Source organism: Schistocerca piceifrons, chromosome 1 (assembly GCF_021461385.2).
Source record: "Schistocerca piceifrons isolate TAMUIC-IGC-003096 chromosome 1, iqSchPice1.1, whole genome shotgun sequence".
Lineage (NCBI taxonomy): Eukaryota > Metazoa > Arthropoda > Insecta > Orthoptera > Acrididae > Schistocerca > Schistocerca piceifrons.
This window is the reverse complement of record NC_060138.1, coordinates 670171720-670176879: the sequence shown is the minus strand read 5'-3', so window position 1 is coordinate 670176879 and position 5160 is coordinate 670171720. Positions and strand designations below refer to the sequence as shown.

The following is a 5160-nucleotide window of genomic DNA, read 5'->3' as shown; positions in this document are numbered from 1 at the left end:
CTCCTCTTGGTCTCGTGCTCTCGATCTTTCCTTGCAAGATTATTTTCTCTAAATTTTCTCCACCTCTTCTCACAATATGGCCAAAGAACTGGAGAATTTTTTCGGTGGCTCGAAAAGAAAGGCGTCTGGAGATATCGAGTTGTTCAATAATGGACACATTTGTTCTTCTTTCGGTCCATTTTATGCGTAGCATCCTACGCCAGCACCAAAGCTCAAACTCATCAATGCGCTATTTGTCTCTGGCCTTGAGTGTACGTGTTTCGCAACCATAAAAGAAGACAGAAAACATGAGTGTTTCAACTAGCCGGATCTATGCGCTATTTGTTATTGCTCTGCTCTGCCAGCTCTTGGTGAGCTTCTTCATAGCCACTCGCCCGAGCTTGATTCGTCTTCTTATCTTCACAACTTCCCGTGCTGCAGGATATATGAAGGAATGTACGACTTCCATTTCCTTTAATCGACCTGTGAGGTGGATATGTTCTTCTCGATCAGTTATCATGAGTCTATATTTGCTGAGGTTTATGTTTAATTCATATGCTAGACTGTCTTTTATTCTTGTTAGTAGCTCTGCAAGTTCATCTTCGCTGTTGGTTAAAGCACATTGTCATCAGCAAAACGAATGTTGTTGATAGTTCTCCCATCAATTGAGTTGCCTTTGGTGCAACCGTCAAGAGCTTTCCTAATGACATGTTCTGTATAGATGTTGTACAGGTGTGAGGATAGGACACAACCCTGTCTCACACCTTTTGATACTCTGAAAGAATCGGACGTACCAGCACTTGTCTTTACAACTGCGAAGTGATTATTGTATAGACTTTTGATCAATGCTATCACAAAGGGTGGGACACCAAACTCTGCAAGCACCTACCACAACTTTTCCCAGACAACATAGTCAAAGGGTTTCCTATAGTCAAGGAAGCAGATGAAGACAGGAACACAGAACTCTCGCGATTTTTCAATTATTTGTTTTATGTTGAAGATCTGTTCACGATTTCCTGCTTGTTATGTGGATATGCACATATATTTTAAATAGGTCTGCGACACACTGCAACCCAGTCTAAGTCCTTTCGATATTTTGAATGTCTCACTCAACTTTCTCCCCACTTCAACTGCTGCGTAACATCAGTGGTATATTCTTTGAATCAGGAATACCTAATGTGCTTCTAAACTTATATATTCCATCGATTCCGACAGTCCGTTGGTGGGTACAGGCTCATACGCTTTTCCTAAATCCACTAATCTTAGGCGTACTTCCTGACCCTTTGAATACATGTTCTCACTTATTTGTGTAAGGCTAAAACCTGCTTGTCCCTCTCACATCTTTCCCTCTATCTAATCCTCCAGTCTGTTTTTCAGTATAGCAGTGAAAACTGTGCTGATAGAAGCCATAATATTCATTCTCCTATAATTATTTGGGAGCTTCTTCCTTCCTTCTTTGTAGATAGCAGATATTTATGATACACTCCACTCTCTTGGTATTTTGTCTCCCTCTACAATCTTGTAATTTACTTTAATTAAATTAAATCTTTCGGATACTTATTAATATTACCCTGCAGTGTATGGAATACACTGAATGATGGCGAGTGCACACAAATATGTATATTGAAAGTTATCTTAATAAGAATAATATTATTTTTGCTTACTGGCAGTGTAACCTTATATTCTGGTCTCAAATGAAAAAATAAAATATGCTAGCTAAAGGCTCAACAGTGTGCAATGCTGGCCATAATACTTTGAAATATACATGATATTCTTCTGGCTGATAAATGAAAACATTTTTGAAAACATTTTGAAAAACATATGACCTGGACAGGGAGGCAGTACTGATTGTGGTGAATTACCAACACTGAATTTATTTCTAGCAAAATTATGTTGCAAGTAAAGTTTGTCTTTCCAAAAACATCTGAGAACTGAAGTTACATTAGTCAGAGAAATACATCATGTTTACTAATTGATTCACGAACAATGATGTTTATACAGCAAGTATTATCTAACTTCACCAGACCGGCTTAAATACAAATGATCAAATTACATATAGTTCTGTTAACAAATCTTAGAAACATTACAAAAGGGAAATATCTAACTAGCCTATTTATCAAATGAATTTACATATATTCTGGGGTTACTGAACAATTCCAAATTATCAGCCAATTCACCTATATTAGTGCACTGACAAAACGAAAGTCATAATTATTTAACATCTTTACCTTGTTTGTGAGAAGATTTCTTATATTAATTTAACGCTTGGTGGCTTCACAAAACACACCACAAAAACTGACTACACCATACTCTTTTACTCATAGACAGCTACCGACAACTGTGCGCCAGCACTCTCTTATTCCAACACTACTATCTCAGACCAGATGCAGTATCTTTGGCTCTGCGGTCGTTCACAGTCAGCGTTTCGCAATATAGAGTCTACCAGAGACATACATTGTATATAATATAACAGTTTCATTTTACTTTACATTAATATTATTTTCATATTCGGGTGCCACATACAGGTGTGCGCCAGTAGACTCCTTTCAATCTGAGTGATCAATTTACGTATAAGTCTCATCATTTGCGGCAGCCCATATTTCCACAATGCCATCACCACTTCTCCTGGTCCAATTGCCTTTCCATTTCTTGACTTTTTCAGGATTTCTTTTACCTATTCCTCTAGTACACGTTGTATATTACCTAATGCACTGCTTTCGTTGCACGCTTCTGTCATATACACATAACAAAAAAAGTTTTGCTTCACCTCGGTTCCGAGACTTCCGGAAACTATACAGAAAATTGGAATAGAGATCAACATAAACATAATTTCCGCCCTTTTTATTGCGCATTACATCCACACATTGCATGTTGTACCACCATACAGCGAGACCTTTAGATGTCGTGATCGAGATTGCTGTACACACCGGTACCTCTAATACCCAGTAGTACGTCCTCTTGCATCGATGCATTCCTGTATTCGTCGTGGCATTCTATCCACTAGTTCATCAAGGCACTGTTGGTCCAGATTGTCCAACTCCTCAATTGCAATTCGGTGTAGATCCCTCAGTGTGGTTGGTGGGTCACGTCGTCCATAAACAGCCCTTTTCAATCAATATCAGGCATGTTCGATAGGGTTCATGTCTGGAGAACATGTCTGGAGAACATACTGGCCACTCCAGTCGAGCGATGCCGTTACCCTGAAGGAAATCATTCACAAGATGTTCACGATGGGACGCGAATTGTCGTTCATGAACGCCTCGCTATTATGCTGTCGATATGGTTGCACTGTCGGTCGGAGGATGGCATTCTCGTATCACACAGCCGTTACGGCGCTTTCGATGACCACCAGCGGCGTACCTCGGCCCCACATAATCCACCCCAAAACAGCGGGGAACCTTCACCTTGCTGCACTCGCTGGACAGTGTGTCTAAGGCGTTCAGCCTGACCGGGTTGGGTGGGATGGAGGTAGCCCATAATGTCGCTTGTTCACCATTTCCTGCTGTTCGTAAATGAGAAGTCAGCTGGTGTTTTCTTTAAGGTCAGCTACTAGGTCCCACCTAAGCAAGACCTCGGAAATTGCGACGTATTGAAGAAGCAGCCAAATATTTCTAACAATCAAGAACATAAATTCAACTGCTGCTCGATTCACTCGCAGTGAGGGAAGTTGTGCTGTTAGATCCCAACCCAAACCACAGTCTCATAAACCGTGACATACTCGGATAAAACAGTGAACTGTTTGTGAGAACCGAAATTACAAGATCGGGCGATTCTCATTTGGTACCGTACACTACTGCCCAATTAGCAACAACTAACGCTAACAAACTGTCAGTTGCAAGAGGAAAGCACTAAAGTATTCTGCTTCAGCAAATGTCTAAAATTTTAAAATACTTTGACGTATACATTGTCACATAATGTCCATAGTCTGAATATTGTTACCATTATTGGCGTCTTTAGCAAAAATAACGTCAACTAGTTAAACACGTTCGGTGTAGCTATCAAACAACGATAGCATTTAATACATAAACTATGAACTTGGTGATAACATATAAGCATGCTAGTTCGTTTTACATGTGCTGAAGCACAAAATTTTGTTGTACGCCACTTCAAAATGAAATAGCGAATTGTATTAATAAATGATCTTAACAGCTCTAGGCGACGATAGGGTCTTTCAAAAGATTTTACATCACTCTGAAGCACAATAACGAAAAATTAATATACGAAGCATTTTCTCTTTTCAGTATTGTAAGTAGCCTGTTTGTATGTTGGCAGCGCTATAAACTGTGTCAATATGACTGACAGCGCTCTGCGTCCTCGGCAAGGGATTCTGTGGTTGGACGGACTAACAGTTAGCCAGTGGACAGAGAAGTGTATGGACATGTTTTTCTTAGTGGAAATTCTTTGTTGGTAGGACATGCACTGTAAAGAGAGACACAAGGAAGTTTAGGATGATGGATGTTGTTGATAATGTTTGGGCAGTGGAATTATTGACAATTATGTAATGTTTGGAATTGGATGTCACATGAATAAGGTAAAATTTTATAAGTACATTGTTTGCTCTTCAACAAATCTTTCTTTTGCTAACCATATGCGTCCTAGTAGTTAGAGTTCCACTCTCTCTCTCTCTCTCCGCACGAACAGGCCATGAAGGCCCGGCGATACTGACCCGCCGCCGTGTCATTCTCAGCCCATAGGCGTCTCTGGATGCGGATACGGAGGGGCGTGTGGCCAGTACACCTCTCTACCGGCCGTATATCAGTTTACGAGACCGGAGCCGCTTCTTCCCAGACCAGTAGTCACTCAGTTTGCCTCACAAGGGCTGAGTGCACCCCGCCTGCCAACAGCACTCGGCAGACCGGATGGTCCCCCATCCAAGTGCTAGCCTAGCCCGACAGCGTTTAACTTCGGTGATCTGACGGGAACCGGTGTTACCACTGCGGCAAGGCTGCTGGCTAGAGTCTATAGTAGTTAGAATCTTTTTATTTAGCTGGCTGTTTTTGCTACTTGCTGTAATTCCTGTAGTTCGTATTATGAAGATTTTCCATGAGGTAAGTGACTTATGAAAAAGTATGAGTTATTTTTAGGATTTCTTGCAATACGGGGCCATACTTTTGTGTTAATTACTGGAACTCATGTTGTCACTGTGTAGCAGTCAGACTGCGTTGGGATTGTATATTTTGG

At 40.8% G+C, this 5160-nt stretch overlaps 1 pseudogene; it reads right to left on the bottom strand.

Moving 5' to 3' along the window:
- Window positions 1–4814: 4814 nt before the first annotated feature.
- Window positions 4815–4932, bottom strand: LOC124724237 (annotated as a pseudogene).
- Window positions 4933–5160: the final 228 nt, after the last annotated feature.